The sequence below is a fragment of the Cupressus sempervirens genome, chromosome 6, assembly GCF_028749045.1.
Source record: "Cupressus sempervirens isolate cs-2001-9-10 chromosome 6, ASM2874904v1, whole genome shotgun sequence".
Lineage (NCBI taxonomy): Eukaryota > Viridiplantae > Streptophyta > Pinopsida > Cupressales > Cupressaceae > Cupressus > Cupressus sempervirens.
The window spans coordinates 45135665-45142390 of record NC_143123.1 but is presented as its reverse complement, the minus strand read 5'-3'; the positions used below and the strand labels follow the sequence as shown (position 1 = coordinate 45142390).

The 6726-nt window shown below is 29.1% G+C and overlaps 1 pseudogene across 1 annotated transcript; it reads left to right on the top strand.

Annotated features, from left to right (window-relative positions):
• The first annotated feature begins 221 nt into the window (after positions 1 to 221).
• On the top strand, positions 222 to 4604 carry LOC149551040 (ent-kaurene oxidase 2-like; annotated as a pseudogene). Its single transcript, XR_016353276.1, has 8 exons — positions 222 to 366; positions 549 to 712; positions 1175 to 1336; positions 1553 to 1693; positions 1861 to 2121; positions 2570 to 2731; positions 2862 to 3056; positions 4094 to 4604. The product of XR_016353276.1 is annotated as an ent-kaurene oxidase 2-like (transcript).
• Positions 4605 to 6726: the final 2122 nt, after the last annotated feature.

The window sequence follows — 6726 nt, the reverse complement described above, 5'->3', positions numbered from 1 at the left end:
CACCTCATCTAGTTACATGCAACAAAGAGACAGGTTTCATTGTCAAACTATTTGTCACATAAGTATAGCCACAAAACAAGCGTAACCAAAAATAGTTGCCCTCGTGACATTGCCCAATTTAACTAGCATAATCATCAATTAGTTATCAGACAACGTTTTAATTATTTTTTATTTAGCCTTGCTTTACCTATATATATGTGTGTTGGGGAGCTCATATTCTTATCTCTCATAAGTAGCGGTTGAGCAATATGTCTTACTATTATTTGCTTGAAGCTTGGACTGCGTTTCAGGCTATAATGGTGGTGGGTTTAGTACTCATCGCCATTAAATCTAGATTATCATCAAAGAAGAAGAAATACCCACCTGGTTAGCTTTTATGTTCCTTGTATTCTAACTTAAAAACTGAGATAATCTGAAAAAACTGTGATATTTCTTGTGCTATTATGTTTGTTCTTTACGTTGAAAAATGTGATAATCTGAGAAAAAAATAATTTTATTTTTTTCCATTTTTATCTCTGTTCTCTAACTTTGAAATGTGATAAATGTAGTTGTGGGTGCATGGATGGTTGTGAGGGATCTTGTTTTGTTCAAGGATAAGGTGCCTCACAGAACATTTTATCAATGGGCTAAATTGTATGGTCCTGTTTATTCTGTTCGTACTGGACTTAAATCTGCTGTTGTTGTATTGAATTCAGCCAAAGCCGCAAGACAAGTAAGATTTTGTTGTTGTAATTCTGCCCAGTTTAAATCTCAATCATCTTTTTCCTTTGCATTCAAAAAGGAGTTTTGATGGTAGATCACTTTATAAAGATTACAAAACATGTGGACTAATTGTTATCTATCAATTATTTGCTCTTACTTTTATTTTTTCTTATGTTCATTATAGATTTTGACTGAAAATGATCAAATCGAAAAGACAATGGCCAAATCATTATAGAGTTTGATTAAAAGAGCTGCCAACAATAGCATATGACAAATTAAAAAGAATATGGTCAAATCATTATAGGGTTTGATTAAAAGAGTTGCCAGCAATAAGATCTATATGATCAAATAAAAAAGAATATGGCCAAATCACTATGGCATGTAGAAATTTAATGATTTTAGTGTTTCTATAAAGCTTCTTATTTTAGTTCTTATAAATCAAAACCCTTGAGAATGTAAATGTGTGTTGCAGGCCATGACAGACCATCATTCATCTATAACAGCGAAGAATCTGACCACAGCTTTGAAAGCGTTGTCTTTGGATCAGACAATGGTGGCTTTGTCTGATTATGGAAGAGATCATCGATTAATGAAGAAGCTCATGGTCTCTCATCTCCTTGGAACAACTCCTCAAGTAATGTCTTCAACTCTTTTTGTTTTTTTTTTAAATCACATTTTACAATCATCTACTTCATTTCATACCCATCTACTTAAAAGTTAGCAAACTTGTATTCATTTAATAAATATCCATCTACTTAAAAGTTCCAAACTTTTATTTTTCTCCTTTTATAAGATTTATCTCATTTCTTTCATTCCTTATAACATATGTTACATCTACATGTGTAAACAGAAAAAGAATGCATTCATGAGAGAGGAAATGGTGCAGAAGTTAATAGCTTCCATGTATCTTGAGTTGAAGAAATCTTGCAATGACACAGTGAACATGAGCAAGATCATTTTAGATCACTTGTTTCCCTTTGCTCTAAATCAAGTAACTTTTCCTACCACAGTTACTAGTTCAATAGTAGAATGAATGTCAAACCCAATTCATAAATCGTTCATATTCTTTTTATAAAACCTAAATGAATTCTTGAGTATTGTGTTTTTATTTTCTTCTTACGGGATTAAAAAATATGAATTCATTTGCACTGGTTACAGGTTATAGGCAGAAGTGTGGAGCCTTTAGTGGTTGAAGAGTTGGGCAGTGAAGTTTTATCATTGCATGACATGTACAATCTCATTGTTGGAGATCCAGGAAATGCTGCTCTGGAAATCAATTGGAGAGATTTCCTTCCTCTTGTAAATCGATGGCTTCCCAATAAAAAACTACATGAAAAGTTGAACAATGTAATCAGAAGGAGGACAGCACTTGTGAGAGCTCTCATTCACCAAGAAAGGGAGCTCCTGTCCTCTGGAAAGGTACCTTCACAATACACCATGACCCTATATTTGAAATAATCTCATTTCGGTTTGTGATATGAAGGATTAAAACTGTCATAAATATCTTTTAGTGTAATAGTTCGAATGATTAAGTCATTTTCATTAAAAAAATATTGTTGTTCAAATTACTATTCATGAATAAGTGTCACAAAAATTTTGGTGTTCAAATTACTATTCATGAATAAGTGTCACATAGTAGCTTGTATTTGTTGTAATAGTTTAATTAAGTAAATGAAATAAAAAGAATTGATCACCACATAAATAGAAGTGATTGCAATAGTATTAGTCTGCGGCAAGTACAATAATAGATCAATAAATTTGACCAGAATTAATTACAATATCATAATCTAATGAATATATTGTCATCTAATTATATATCTAATAATAAGATTTAATAATTGTTTTACTGAATTATTAATGAATGAAGGAATCAAAAGGATATCTAGACATGCTTCTCAAAGAAGGGGAGATTCTGAATGAGAGGCAGTTAGAAACTGCAATATGAGAGCCTATTATTGAAAGCACAACTACAAGTCATGTTGCCATGGTTTGGGCTTTCTTCAACCTTGCAAAGCATCCTCATGCTCAGGTACTTTTCAGTATGAACTTTCCCATGTTCATCAATAAAGTTATACTAAAAAAAGTTCTCCATTTTCATCAATAATGTCGTTCTATTTCAATAGAAATTTTCTAAAACCCTAGCAATTTGTTTACAACAGGAAAGACTTTACAAAGAGATAGAACAAGTATGTGGAAAGAAGGCAGTAGAAGAAGAGGATTTAGGCAAACTACCATATTTGAAAGCAATATTTTATGAGACAGTACGTAGGCATTCTCCTTTGCCTCTTGTGCCACTACGTATTGTGTATCAAGATGTGGAGATCGACGGCTACCACGTTCCAGCAGGATGGGAGGTAAAATAAAATATTATGGATCACTAAAAGTTTGCTTCCGAGAAGTGATATAAACAAAATATTACTAATTTTGAATGCTTAGATTAAATATGTTAAGTTGTGAGTAGAAATTATGATATTGTTTTTAATTAAACTCTATAGTTTTTAGGTTCTATTATTGATCTATGATTCATTCTTATAAGATATGGATTTTTGTGAACAACTAATTAATGAGTTTAACTTGAAAATTATACAATTTGATAATGATATCACATTTTAACTTAGTGAGTCAATAGAATATTAATAGTTTCCATGAACCAAATCTCTTATAAGAATGAGTGTTGAACATACCATTCATTCTAATGAATGATTTTTGTTCACTACTACACTTTTGAATCTTAATAATAATAGTATCACTTGATTAAAAAATATATGTTAAAGTGTATATATATATAATTTAGTTAAATATTCTTTTGAAAAAGGTGATATAAAAATATAATATTAATCATTTTCTTTTATTAGTTAATTATTAAAAAGTAATTCAAATTATGTCTTCAAATAGAATGACTTATGAACTTGGTTGATCATTAAATATTTTTTAAATAATAAATTTAATTTTTAGTTCTTAATAATCTTAAATTTAAAAACATATATAAATTAATGCATATTAAGTGAAAGTATTAATCATGTTATTTTTCAGTTTTCAATGCTTTTGCATTTAAAAACAATGCATATTACATAAAAGTATTAGTTTAATAAAGTGATATATATATATATATATATAAGTGAATTATTCTTACTATTTATATAGTCATTACTAAGTATATTTTCAAAAATAAATAATGAATTATCAAATGGGTAGTGAAAATTAAAGGAATGTAAATATGTCATTTTTAAATCTAGTTATCAATATTATACTCCTTACAATTCTAACTTGTACCTATATTAATTGTTTGCAAATTAAACTTATAATTTTCATGAGCATTGCAAATAATTTTGAAAATACTTTTAAACATAAATTGAATGTTTATTAATTTATTTTCTTGTTTATTGTTTAGATATTAATTAACATATGGGGAGCAAATAATTACGAGGGAGAATGGAAAAATTCAAAGGAGTGGAAACCAGAAAGACAATTAGAATTTTCAGTAGAGGAGGATATTTATAGGACCATGGTATTTGGAGCGGGGAACAGATTGTGTGCAGGATGGGCACAAGCAGTGACAATGGCCTCCTTGGTTATTGGGAGAATTGTTCAAAACTTTGAATTGAAGATGCCAAAGGGGCATGAAGATGACTATGACACAATAATGAACACAGGAACTCACAAGCTACATTCTCTCTTTTCAATTCTCACACTAAGAAATGCATAATACATCTCTCTTTGTTTTAGTGTTTGGATAGTCATATTGTATTGTCAATTATGAACTTTACATCTTATAAGTATGTATTAAAAAATTTTCTTATATTTAAAATTTTCTCCCTACTTTATGGAAACCATCACTTGTATCTATTTAGGAAATAATGAGTCCATTTCTCTCTACTAGTATTAGAATGAACTTCCTAAGAATTCCCTATAAATATATTTGTTTTATGGAAACACTTTCAATTGTTTCATTGCCTTCACATGTATGATTGGTTGTCTTTATTTTATTTTTTGTATTGGAACTACTTTAATAAATTTCCAATACTTTTGACCAAACATTGTGATATTATATATTTTAATCATATGAATTTAAAAATCCTAACATTTTATATGAGGATAGACTCCCACGATCAAGGTGTTTAATTAAAGAACATAAAGTGACCTAAAATGAAACAAAAATTCTATCTTATAGGAATAGATGTAAATATACATGAAAAGAAATTAATATCACAATGAAAAACTCTTCTATTTATACATGAAAAGGTAAGCTAAAAGATAGCATTATAATTTATATGTCTTAACATTAGACTTTATATACTAAAACTAGACATTCTAAGTACATTTAAAGGTTAAGGTGTGAATAGAATCTAAATGTGGAACTACTTGGATATAAATCCCCCTTTCTACCAACAAAATAAACAAATATATGTATACAGGTAGAAAAATAAATGTATAGCATTAGATTAAGATACATGTGTCTTAATTTTATGACCTGATATATAATAAATAAATACCTTAACTAAATTTCACTAAATTTAAATAATAAGGTGTGAATAGAATATAAATGAGAACTAGCTTGATAAATTTTCATCTTTACATAAATAACATAAACAAATCAAACATATAGAAAGTACTTGAACTATAAATATATGTAATTATGGACATATTTTGCACTAAAAATCAATTAATTATAAAACTTAAATGTCATGCATCTTAATAAATTAAAAATATAAAACTACAAATTAAATCAAAAGAAAAAGCAAGAAAAAGCAAGTTGCATTACATATATAATAGATGATAACAAAATTAGACCCATATATATATATATATATATATATAATCCAGACATGCAAGAGAGTCCCATTTGCTTTGTGTGAATCAATGCCCTTTAAAATGAGATGGATAAAGATAAATATTCTGTTTTATAGTTAATATGATCAGATGATTTTGTTTTAGGGCTATAGGTATAATTATATTTTATATTTCATGCAAGCAGATAATCTTTTTTATATAAAAAGAAAGTGTATATTTGTGATTATTATCTGAAGTTCAAAAAGCAAGAGATAGACATTGCATCATTATTATTTTATGGGCCTTCAATAGCTTGTGATATGTGATACATTAAGAGGAATTGATAGTATGAGAGGATGCATCAAATTTTTATTTGAGTGGTATCTAAATGCCCACTTTGTTGTTATTTTTTTAAATATAATCAAAAGAGTGGTGGTGAAAAGTGATGGACAATAAAATTTTAAATTTTTATAATTCTTAAATCTAATATATTGATATAATTATGAAGGAGAATGGGAAAATTTGTGAGAGTGGAAATAGAGGGACCACTAGAATTTCCCTTAGGGGTGAACATTTATAGGACCATGCAAGGAATAGATTGTGCATAGGATGGGCACAAGTAGTTCCTCAGTTATTGGAAGGATTGTTCAAAATGTTGACATTAAATATCAACCGAACATGGGGAAGATCCCGATGCAATAATAAATAAAAGAACTCAAAAGATATGTCTCTCTTTTTAATTCTCACACCAAGAAATGCACACTCCATGTTTTCGTGTTCTAGTATTTGGGTAGTCATATCAATCATTATTATGAAGCTTATATCTTATACATGTATGCATTAAAAATTTTGCATATGTTTGACATTTACTCACTACTCCATGAAAATCATCATTTGTATATATTTTAGATATCAATGACCAATTTTATTATAGGAAACAATACTACTTTTATAGCTAAAAGGCTTCAATATGTTAAAAGGCAGCTCAAGATATGGAATAGGGAATGCTTTGGGAATCTTCACTTTATGAAGAGGCTTGCTCAAGAAAATCTTGATGTCATCACAAGGAAGATTAGAGATCGAGGTTTCTCGGAGGATCTTGGCCAGGCTGAATCCCTTGCTTCTAGAGCTCTAGAAAAATGGGAACTTCAAGAGGAAATTTTTTGGAAGCAAAAGGCTCGAGTTGATTGGCTCCAGGAAGGTGATCAAAACACTACCTTTTTCCATAAAACAGTGCAATCTCACCGGAATCAG